This window comes from Trachymyrmex cornetzi, unplaced genomic scaffold (assembly GCF_001594075.2).
Source record: "Trachymyrmex cornetzi isolate Tcor2-1 unplaced genomic scaffold, Tcor1.1 scaffold748, whole genome shotgun sequence".
NCBI classification, from domain to species: Eukaryota; Metazoa; Arthropoda; class Insecta; order Hymenoptera; family Formicidae; genus Trachymyrmex; species Trachymyrmex cornetzi.
In genome coordinates this window covers 249,690-262,693 of record NW_017300079.1, presented here as the reverse complement: position 1 = coordinate 262,693, position 13,004 = coordinate 249,690, and positions in this window count along the sequence as shown.

Here is a 13,004-nt window from a genome sequence, read left to right as displayed (position 1 = left end):
TTGTACATACAATATTATAGCGTCACAATGTAACTTCGGCGAGTTACTGAACAAATAATTTCATACAAATAATCATACAGAATTTGCCACCTATAACACCACCTTCACATATATGTACATGTGAATTTAATCACCGTTAGGGTATAAAAATACCTCATGTGACTATTCCCGGGTAATAATCATACAGAATTTGCCACCTATAACACCACCTTCACATATATGTACATGTGAATTTAATTACCGTTAGGGTATAAAAATACCTCATGTGACTATTCCCGGGTTTAAAAGTCATTTTTCGATCAGTCATAATATATTTTAACAGAGGAGGCCATTTTGACGTTATTATGTTCTGTTTGAGTAACCGGAGCCTCTTCTGACTGCATTGGGCAATTCGGGAAAGTGGAATGAAAACTCCGTGATACGTGGGAATTGCTTGTTTCGCAAAGACGCGCGCTCAGAGTCATATATTTTTGATACTACAAATGCAACACGAGAATATTTTTCAACAATGAGAATCCAGTGAATTTGAAAGCTATCGATATTGTTAAATAATTATGAGGAAAAAATGTTGGAAGACGCGTTGCAGTGTTTTACTTCGTGTTGCAATTATTCTCGTATTAACCTTTCTTTATCGAATAAGAAGAAAGAAAGATTGTATATATAGGTATAAACCATCGTATAATACACAATTTTTTACATTATTCTCATTTTTATTTTTCATGTATTTATTCATCATGCGCTTCACATATATCGTATGTTTTACTTTATTATATCAGTTTAGCTAATTGTACGGCTAATGAAGAGTAAGTCGAAACGTTCCGCCACGAGTGTCATGTTTTGAATAAATTATTAATTTAATTTCAACTAATTTTAAGCTCATTATCTACAATCTTTCTTTCTTCTCATTCTATATCAAGTTAGCAACACGAGCAATTTTATTAATTATTTTCTTATTGATTTTGAAAGCATTATTAAACAATTTTTATCTTTTAACGAATGCATATAAATACCTAATTGACCTATTTTACTTTTCACGAATAATTTTTAAAATATGTATCAAAATATCTATGTCGTGAAAAAGATATAGGAAGAAAAAAGATATATACTTTTTTAATGGTTTTATTATGGATTCATGTTACAATGTTCATTCATAAGTTATGCATATCGTTTGAATGACCGCTTTAGATACTATTTGAATAGAAATTTAAGCATAAAGGAAAGTCAATTTTAATCGATCCTCACTGTCATTATCCAAAAATAACAAAAGAGATGAAATATGTATAAAATACAAATATATGAGATTTCTCGATTTAAAATGATCCGTTTGATTAATTTGATTAATCGAATCTGATGCATATCTTTTCGCTTCTTCTCTCTTCTCTCTCTCTCTCTCTCTCTCCTATTTGCATTCCCGATTATACTTGCTTTAGTGCAAACGCATTTGACGTCCAATTTATATGCAATGCATTTCTGTTTGATGTTCGAAAAGGATTCACTTCGCAAAGCATAATAATATCTCCATCCGTGCCTCTGTTTCCTGCCCGATAAATATCTCCCTCGATTCTCGCTCATTCTCTAATATACATTTCCCTTCCTTGCTCTCTTGACTCTCTTCGCTGTCGCTCTAATAGATATTCTTCTCTAAGCTTGTCACTTACTCTCTCATTTTCTCTCGTCGCAATGCGATTAAATGCATTTGAACTTAAATCATAGCACAACGTCCGACGTAGTGCACCTTGCAACCTCTGTAACCTGAATTAATTAACAATGAGCATACATTCGTGATATGTTTGAATTACTGAATTCTGATGTTTGAATGTATGCACAAACGGTATTAGTAAACGAAGTAATGCTTATAATGAGCGAAAAAGTTGTCAAAGTTAAAAACAGAGGTTGTAAAAAGACACCCGGTATAACATCGCTGCCTTACTTCAAAAATGACGCAACTAAAAAGATTAACTTTTCCAGAAAAGGGCAAAACTATTTATCATTTTGACAAAAAATTATTGAGTAAGCAAACAATATCCGCAAAAAGAATACGTTCTTAACATGATCAAGTCAATCAAGTGTCGTTTTTGTCATTTTCGTTTCACAACTCTTTAAGAAACCATTCTTTCTGAGTGGTCACGATTTTGACGATTTTTTATGAAATTTGCTTTTGATAATAGAATAATGTTTACTTTTAATTCATTCATGATAATAACTCGAAAATTACGTTTCTGAGTTGTGTTACTTTTAAAGTAAGGGAGCGATATGTTCCCAAAGAACATATACGAGAGAGAGAGAGAGAGAGAGAGAGACTCCCGTGTAGCATCTGTGAGTTATGGCGTGCACTTTTCATTGTGAAAACTGAAAACTTATGTAACTCCTCTGTTATGTTTAAAGTTACGTGTTTGCTTGTAAGTAAATATCTCGTGAGTCAAATATCAAGAATGGCTTGCACTTGTACGTAGCATATCAGAGTGTTAATTCGTCTAAACGTTTTCATCTTAATCTCACTGTCAACTCTCTGTTAGTTAGATATACAAAAATTGTCACAAATGAAATATTTACAATTGGTGTGTGCTTCATAGTTTCACCTTTCATTATTCACACAGCATTGTAAATCAAAATTTTTAATTTAGAGATATCTACAATTATTCGAAGGATAGGGAAACGTTTCACACTCGCCGTAAACAAAATTCTCAGAAAATAATTATGTGCCGCAAATTCCGAAAATTTCCGAAAAACTTTGTCTTTAAGGAGATGTATTACAAAGATTTTCAAATTGATGAAAATCTTATGATAAAAAGGTTATTTTAAATCGCAAGTAAAAGTAATTTAAAAGTACTACAAAAATGTAGCGGCGATTTAAAACACTTGGATAAAACATTATTTCAATAAGAAGTAGTATGCTTTTGTATTCTAATGGAAATGTATTATAAAATAATGACAAGTACTTGAGTTATTAGAGTTTCTAAATATGCCGAACCTCTCTTTGGGAATACTTGAACAACTCAAATCTGAGATCCGCTCTATACAGCAAACTTAAAATCATGATAAAGAAATAGTGTGTTATATTTAGAAACATTGGAAACAAGATAATTTTGTGAAATCTCTGTTCTTATCTACGAACTCCTTCGAAATTATGGAATCTAGGCACGTACCTAGATTGCGTAGGCGTGAAACAAGTCCTATATATTCGAGAAAGACTTCCGATCAGTTCGGATTATTGAGGGTTGTGCCCTATTTACGTTTCGATGATAGGCAAACGGAATAGGTCGTAGGTCGTTGCAACGATCTGCCAGGTGCGCGAGGAAAAATCGGAATCAATGTAAAAGAGTATCGGAGCCGTGACGCCCGTGACCCGTTTCGATGATAACGAATCACCGATTCACGGAGGCATGCATGCTACTACGTTTCGCCAGGTAGCCAATTAACGGGATAGTTCTTTTACGCTGCGGTATTTCATACATGCTGTATTTTGCACGTATTACGTCAACGCTGGTGTCCGAACGTGAAGCAATTGTGAGTTATCCTGGCAATTTTCATCCTTTAGCACTTTAATTATCGTTCCGATAAATTAAAGTTCGTTAAAATTAACTGGGAGTTGAAGTTTTAGAGACGGGAAGAGAGGAAGGAAGAAGAGACAAATTAAAAAGTTTAAAGGGCTTGATAAAGAAGAATGAGTTAAGTCTGTATCATTGTAACGTTAAGTCAACAGCACACGATGCTCTTGTTTTCCTACTGAATTGCTAGCTGGATGAAAATCTTGCCACTGTATTGGCTGCGGTGCTGACAGTGCAGAATCTAATCCTTTGCTAGCGATCTAGCAAAAACTCAAGCATCGTGTGTCGCCGGCTTTATATTTTGCAGTATATACCTACTTGTTCCACGCGAATTCTTCACTTACATTCTAACTAACGTGTATGGAAATGCGGCGTCTAATATAATGCGGTTACATTAATGTCCTGCAGAATTAAACTCGGCCAAGTAACTTCCTTCTCTCCTATTTACATTGTAGATAATGAACCAGGAAATGAAAGTAACTTGTCACTTGTAACAACAAAGTTACAGTTACAAGTTACTTTTTTGATGACTTTACTTTTTTGGTAACTGCGTTACTTTTTTTTTTAGTAAGAAATTTTACAGGTATTTTTATCATAGCTTTGCACACAATTGGACACGATTCGATTGGACACAAGCCACTTATTCCAAGCGCTTGGAACTAGAAAGCCCCTAGATTGACCCGTCCGTTGTGTTTAGTGATTGTCAATTTTTAAAAAATAACGGAAAGTTACTTTTTCAAGCAACAGTAACTGTACCGAGTGTTACTTTTAAAAATCTGTACCTAGTTAAGGTAACTAAGTTACTTTTTCTACTCGATAACTTATTATTTTTAAAAAGTAACTTTTCATTTTCTGATAATAACTATACGCTATAATTTAAAAGGATGTAGCAAATTACTGCGCCAAGCTTAATTCACGTTATTATAGCTTTAGACTTACAATTAGGGACATTGCCATTTATTGTATACACGATTCGGTATGACACATTGCTAACATGTGAGAAATGAATTAAAACAAATTTAACCTTCAATTAACTAAAGGTTAATTTCAACAAATTTAACTTCTCGTATTATTACAGACGAAGAAAGTATGAATGTCACGTCAGTATCGTCATAATCTTGTTACTATATATTATATACTGTTACTAAGTATACTCGTATATTATAGAATAAATAGAGAGAGATTAGTTTTGCCTGTCTCGAGTAAGAGCTCGTTTACACGATACGGTTTTTTTACTGTACCGATAGTTTCACCAAATCGGTGCCATTATACGTCCATTCTCCTGTATACACTCAATTAATTTTTCTTCCATGCATTATCAACTTTCTCGCAAAACGGATGTGAATTCTCATTATTTATTGATACTCTTGCCGCCGTCGTAAAATAGTTAATAGAAAATATTAGCTACGTACAATTCAGTAAGTTAGAGATCTCGTTTGGGATTGTATCGAACACTTATGTGTCAATTGAGGAGAGATGGACTGAAATTTTTTAATATTTCCGAATGTCAATATTTATATCTCCTTTTATGCAGATTCCCTTATATTCTTGTATTCTCTATATTTTTATAAACATTCAACGTTTTATCGCAGGTCTTCCTTCTATATTAAACATATTCATATTAAACTCAAGTTAAATTAAACTGAAGTTCTGCACTTGATACCTTTCATTGCGTAATAACAATACTTACAAGCACAAAATTGTACACATCGCAGAGTAGTTGAGACATTTGGTCAAATTGTTGACTGCGAGGTACTACGCTCTATAATAGTAAAGCTGAATCAGTAAAGAAACCGTATCGTTTGAACCGTAGCGTTTATTACAATATTATACATATACGTAACTGACGACCAACTCGGTCGTTTTGCCGAATCATGTATACGATTTGTATTGACAAAATCGAATGTCATTTTCGACCAATTTGATAATTTTCCCACATACAGTCAACAACGTTAAGTGTTATCACATGTAACACGCACATAACATATAAATGTATCGTCATTGTAGAACACAGCAAAAATAATCGATTCGAACTCTAATACAATTCAAAGTACATACAATTGTACCAATTTCAATTCCTAATCCACAATACACCATATAACAAGCAATAATCTTCATTTTTCTTCGGTGCCAATCATTGCACTTGAGCACCACGCTTCATCTCGTGAGGAGATTCGCTTCGCGTTACCTCAGTTCAATGTAGCGAAAATAGTCAACCGTCCAAGTCGTCGCCAACGTGCACCGAGTTTTCCACCTGGCCGTGTTCTTTGGCCGATAGAGAGAGAAAAATTATACAGAGAAGAGAAAGAAAGGGAGAGAGGGGGGAAAGAGAGAGAGAGAGAGAGAGAGAGAGAGAGAGAGAGAAAATCGGATAAAGTTTCTTCTTTGTGACGTGAGAACAGTCGGGAACGAAGGGGCACGAAGGGAAAGAGGCATCCCTTCCATCCTCCCTCCCTCCCGCCCCCTCTCTCTCTCTCTCTCTCATTCGCTCTCTCCCTCTCTTTATGTAGGTTAGGTTAACCAGGTCGATCGGCCTACGTTCCCTCGTACCATATCCTGCATCACCTCGACTTCCCCCTATTCGTCGTTATAATTTCTTTTGCACACCCTCATCCCCGTTGTTGTTTCCTAACTAATATTGGATTTATCGATATATAACAAAGTTTAGGTTCCAGTTGTGCTATACTCAAATCATTGTTATACTCAATTTATCAATGTTTTATTAATTGATTTATTATAATGGGTATTGTAAAATATCAATCAAACGCTATTAGAGGGTTGAATATTACCATTAGTTACAGTTAATTAAACGGCGTGATGGGCTTTTTTAGTTTCCATGTACATCATAACAGTGCACATACGATACTCAATTAGATTTTCGCAAAGTTAATCGAAATTGTCACATGAATCCGAACATGTTAGACGAGGTCTCTCGGGACCCCTAAGCCTCCTCAAATGCGTTCCAGTATTCAACGTTCTAATCGCTCGACTTCCATCATTCGCAATTCCGAGAGATATTCTGTCGCGATGTAATTTTCATCGTCCTAACGACCGGTCCCGATATTAATCCGCCGATTAATTGTCGCCACCTATGGAAGTTAATTGCCGGATTTGTCACGTTCGACGTGCTCTCGTGTAGGTCGCCATCCGGTGAAATCGAATCGTCATGAAAATGCTCGAACACAAGGGAAGTTCACATTTGAAAAATGAGCCGAGTCGCTTCCGGCGGGCATGCTGGCACGCTCATCGAAACCGTTTGATAATATGTGCAGTGTGTACGAAAGCTCGAAAATATGTACAATCAGATATCTACGAAATACTAAATCCACACCAACCTGTAATATTATAGTTGTATCATCTCTTCTCCCTCCATAAAGTTCTGCTTTCGAAAACGATTTACGAGTTGCAATTGAAATAAAATACAATTTTATAATATTTTTTTAAATACGATAATTAATCATGATGCAGAATTATCTTGCCAAAATATTAATAAATATTTTTTAATCAAGACAAAAATATAGTTATAGTTATGTTTTTAAAATCATGAAAAAACGGTAATCAATTTCATCATTGGAAAATGCATATTGCATATTAAATTTATATGATGTATTATTGTGATATACGTGAGCTGTTGATGTGGCGTAAAAAAATCTTATGAAGGAGAAATGAAAATTCGTATATTATAAAAAAAATGAAGTTAAAAATTTTGTTCTATTCTCGTCATTATATGAAACCTATTCTGTGATAATTTAAAATTATTCATTTGATGACAGCATTATATAGTCGCTTTTTACGTAATTTTGAGAGAGCAGAAATTTTAATGAATGCATATAAGCCCACGTACATTGTTTCAATATTTGCGAAATTACAATATGGGGATTTATAGCTTGGCGTTTCATTTGTAGCGTACTTTTCATTTGTGAGTTTCTTAACTAATTTTGCAATACCAATTCTGAATAATTAACTCATTCTGTATTATCTACGATTTCTGTATAATTATTCGGGATATATTTATATAATTTTATTCGGGACATATTTATATATTAAATTTCCCCTCTTTCGTCAACTTTACTTCAGACCCTTCAGACCACGCATTTATCGCATAACGCAACGTATTTGCGGGCTTAGCGATGAGAAATCCGTCATTCTCGGGAAGCGTTATCAGAGAAATGCGGTCGTATCGTAGGTAATTATAAATCGATGCGTTTACTCGGACCCCACCGTCGAAGTGAGAGGAAGTGCGACTGTGTGTCCGTGTTTATATAGCATTACACAGCACTCCATGCGATGATAATATCCGGAAAAGCTAATTCACCGTTTATATGACAAATAACGCTGAAAATATTTCCACGCTTTTCACTAGGTGTATTTAACGTGTATCCAATATAGGGCACAAAGCGTACTGGACGTCAACCGTCAACGAGAAAATACAGCGCTCTGTCTGTTAACTCTGTAAAACAGTTAACACGAGGGTTAATTCTTTGTGGCGTGAAATAATTTCGACCGAAAATATAATTGCCTGACGGATTCGCACGGGGCGTTAGGAAACGCGTCATTCTTTTTTCTCGTCGAATTTTGTACAATAAATGATTCGGGATCCTATCGACAGTTAAAAAAGCTTTTACAAAACAATGGCCATAAATGTATAGCCGTAATTATCCCGGCTATACATTTTTGAAAGTTCGTGTTAAAGGGATTAAGTTCCCATATTGTTACGACGAAATAGAGGGAGCGTTTTATTTTTCCTTCGATGCTGTCAAACTTTGTCCGACGTAATAACTAAAATCTGCATTGCGTGCGAGTCTTGTACAAAGCTTCTCGTAAAATGTGTTATTTATTTCTGCAAAACTCATATTCTTCGTTCCGCAAAAATATGCATGCGTGTATGTATAATCACTGTTTATGCAAATCATCCTTGTCACAGCTATCTATGATTTTTAAGGCGAGAGGGAGAGGATTAAGCTTATATATGTATTTACATCTGCATACGTGTAATAAATTTAATTCATATAATTTCGAAAATTGGGCGTGCACGATTCTCTTTTACTTCGAGTACGCGGACATCTTAGTTCTCCATTCTCAATAGAGGGTTAATAGATATGTCTTTTTCCTTCAATTTATGAGCGTAATACGTTCCACCACACTTGATTTACGAGCGCAATTTTTTCCCTTAGGCACGTGTCATCGCGCGCACTGAGGATTCCGTCCTCTCAATACTTTCAACATGTGAATAGGATCGAATGGGACCGAAATTAAACTAAAAATCCAACTCATCCAACCGAAACTTACGTAAAATGTAAAGTACAAACATGTTCCCCTTTGTATCCCTTCGTCTCTCGCCACGCCTCACTCGGCCCCTTTGTGCTCCTTTTACAGACGTTCGGAATTTTACGAAAAGGGAGGGAGGAGAGAGAGAGAGAAAGAGAGAGAGTTGACGATGCTTCGAAAGCGCAAGAACCTTTTGCAACAAAGAAACGAGGCTCCGTGTACATACAGCTGAGAGATTGATGTGTGATATATGCATGTATGTATAAGGTAATAGTACACGTGGATAACTTACTGCACGATAAATGACTATGTCCCAAGTTAGGTGCAAACTAATTTTACGACTTCTTCGCTTGTTAAATCATAAAATCCATATTTTTATAAGAACAGACCTCGTCGCATTCTATAGGTGATCCTACACGGTCAATAATACTGTCAGTATTAATAAATACTGACAACACTATTGATTATGTATATTATGCGATGGTGTTTAAAAATCCTAAAGAAAATCATCGAAAACATTGTCGGAACATAGCAAAAGTATATTAATTAGAAGTATTTCGTGAATCTCTAACCTAGTGAAAGAAGTTTCACGAAAAAAGAATCTCAGAGAATCTACACATATCAAATTTAGATTACTGTTCATCGTGCACGCGCGTCTAATGTGTTTACTTTATTCAAGGCGTGACATTGCGGTAGCTCGTTAATAGAAACTTTTTGCCCCTACACACGTTGCTACCTCCGATATATGATAAATACTAACGTCACGTCGAATCGCGTGTATAGTAACTGATCTTAATCTAAAATGAAAATTGCCATGACAGTTTGATGTTGTCTCGCACTGATATGAGAATTTCCATTTTACTACACTCGAGATACGGTATTGCGATTCTTGTGTTTCATTTAGTGTGTAAGCTTCAGTATTTGTTCATCGCGCACATCTTGGATTCATCAGCCAAGCAAACCTCCGAGGCTTACTTATTAAATCGCAGAGATCGCTTCGATTTACGGCTCGATTCTTCCAAGCAGTATCGAAAAGTAATTATTTTCATGATGATTACTAGTTGATTAATATAGCTATCTAACATCTCAAGGATGAATAAAACATAAACGGCTTTCCATTGTACTATTAATACTTATGTCATCGATAAATAAAACGTAAACGATAGGAAACACCTAGTTAATGTACATTTTAATAGAAGCATTAATCTAAAATCGTCTAAAAACAAGGTGTTAATGAAGTATTTATGACTAAAGTAATTACTAGTAATATGAATTAAAATAGTCAATTAAGTTAATACTTATTATAGTAAATTAAAATAATCACTTATTAATCGGATCTAATTGTAAAATCATTAGTAATTAATCGATAATTACATAATAAAAAATTATTGACTTATTTTATTATGCACATTGATATTTTCTAATAAACAATATTTTCATACGTATTAAGTTTTTTTCATCGAAAAATTATTCTTATACGCAATCGTGAAAAAAATTCATCAGAATAATGTGAATTATTAATATGAATTTAAAATGTGAGTTATATTGAGTAATTTTAGTTCTCTCTCTCTCTCTTCTACACAACTAAAATAAATTGTACGATATGACTAATGTAAAACTTTTCATTACAACTAATAAGTGTAAATTTTATTAGAAAATTATTAATTATCTTTAAAAAATGTTCTGTTAATTTAAATTGATAAAAAAGCTCATCCTTTTACTGACGAATGATTAATGACGAACGATTTAATCGTAATGTGTGATTACCTTAATTTTGATTATTTTCATTGTCATTAATTGTCATTGTTTAATGATCATAATCATTAATTGAACGACTTAGCAAATTTGTACTTGCGATAGTGATTAAGTTTATTACACTTTGCCCAACTTTGTGTCTCTATAGATAAGGTAAAGAAAGTAAAGGGGGTGTGGTAAAGAGGAGAATCGGAGGCTCGTGTGTCTAAGGGCGGAGGAAATGTGCAATGGTGAATGTGATGGTTGATAAGTTGCGCGGGACACAATCAGCGGCACGAGGCAGCAGATTCGTGAATCTCTCGACTCCTCCGCAAACGATCATTCCCGGGGCGAGCGAAGGGTGGCTTTTGAATATCCTGCTGAGGGATTATAAGGAGAGCGTGATTTCTACGGGAAGGAGGACCAAAAAGGCGGCGCGGGGAACAGAGGTGAAAAATCGGAAGCAATAAAAGATTCTCGTGACGGAGGGGCTTCGCACGGCCCTGGCGCGACTGCGGCACTGTACCCCTGCGGGGGGCTCGCTGCCGAACACACCGAATCCACCGTCCACCCCGGAACACAAGTCCCAAGTAAGCGTGAATCAAATATACCTATAACGATTCCTCCATTATATTTCAACTTTACTTTTCTATTATTTAAAGAGACTCGTTTGCTTATTGTATTTGCAACATGATTGATCATGAATGCAATTGATTAACTGTTTGTGCAAATGTTGTGCGAAATTATAATTTGTCTGATTTTTAGTGCAGCTTATTTATTTTTCGCGAGTAGAAATGTTGCACAAATTTGTCAGTTGCAACCCGACAAAGTACGTAATATATATTTGCGTGATTAGTATTATTATTATACAATTAAATTTTGCGTAATAAAATGTTAACTTGTGTGAAATTTTATCTTGCCTCGCGCAATATTATATTGCGCAACTACTTTTGCGCAAGATGATTGATCGAAAATAGACCTCTTAACAAGGTTTCTATTTCTCAACGCACCTGATTCTTGTATTTTTAGCTGTTGTGAAAGAATATAAGATTAGAAAAGTTCTCTCATTTACGGATTTTGAAAAATCAAAGACTTTATTTGGAAAAATTTCTATAAATTTAATCAATTTATAACATTTTCTTTCGCTTTACGGAGTGAAATACGGAACTTTATCCGTGTAATTTTTTAACATTACATAAATATATTGCCAATAAATTTTATTATTTCTCAATATATCATTCAAAATTATTTACATATATTTAAAAAAACATTCAAATTTCTTGTAGCTATACATATACTGAAAAAGTTTCGTTGCATTAATTAGAATTCGCATAGATTCAATTAGAAAAGTACAAAGCAGTCATTTATAGAACAACAATACCTCAATCTCTTGATTCGTGAACCTTCAAGTGGTGACCACCTTTTTTATCACTATAGTGGTGATGTCAATTTCACGTATCCCTAAATGGAGATATATATTCTGTATGCTATTATATTCTGTAGTAAAAAAAAGAATGAGAAATAATGATGGAAAAATTATACACTGATATACTCATATACCTATTGGATGCAGAAATATAGCGGTATCACTATAGTAGAGAAGAATTATAAGTTTTCTACCATCGAAACGATGATCGCAAACACAGATTCCGCGGTATCAGTTACAACTTTTAATTCAACGACATAAATGGATGGACGTAATACATGTTAATTTTCGCAGTCGATTGAGAACTAATAAACTGCATATCACTACTGTAACTGTTGACATTTTTTTGGCACTATACCCGCAACATTCCTCACTCTACGCAGTTCATTAGTGATACGGAGTCAAATTGTCACGTCACGTCACCACTATAATGATACAGAGTCAATTTGACGTACGTCATCAATTTTTGAAAATTAAATAATATTTTATTATTTTTAACTTCAAAACGTGTGCTTCAAAATCGTTCCATTTCTTCTGTACCCACTTAGTTTCAAAGTAAACAACATTTATATTAATGTATGCACTTGGTAAATAATAAGTTAAATTCAAGTCAAATTTAATACATTTTCTTGAATTAGATTGTTTTACTTCATTATGTAATTATAATTTGACATAATGAATTTAACAGTTTATTACTTGTCGACAAACAAAATGTTGATCAAAATTTATCGTTTAAATTGAGATAAGGAGAATCACGAGGGGAAGAAATAATAAAAAATTCTTCTTTCTTGTATCGTTACATTGACGAATTATCGAATTTCGATGGAAATCGCCCCGATGGATTACGTACCGCGTGACGAATGACGGGTGACGAATGAGGGTGCGAATTTGTAATCCGAACTGTTGCAGGGGTGTTCGAGGAATCGCGAGTCGGCAATCAGATGTGGCAGTTTGGGAAATAGCGCGTGTGATACAGGGGATACATCGCAGTCGCAGCCATCGCGGGGACAGCATGGAGCCGACGGCGG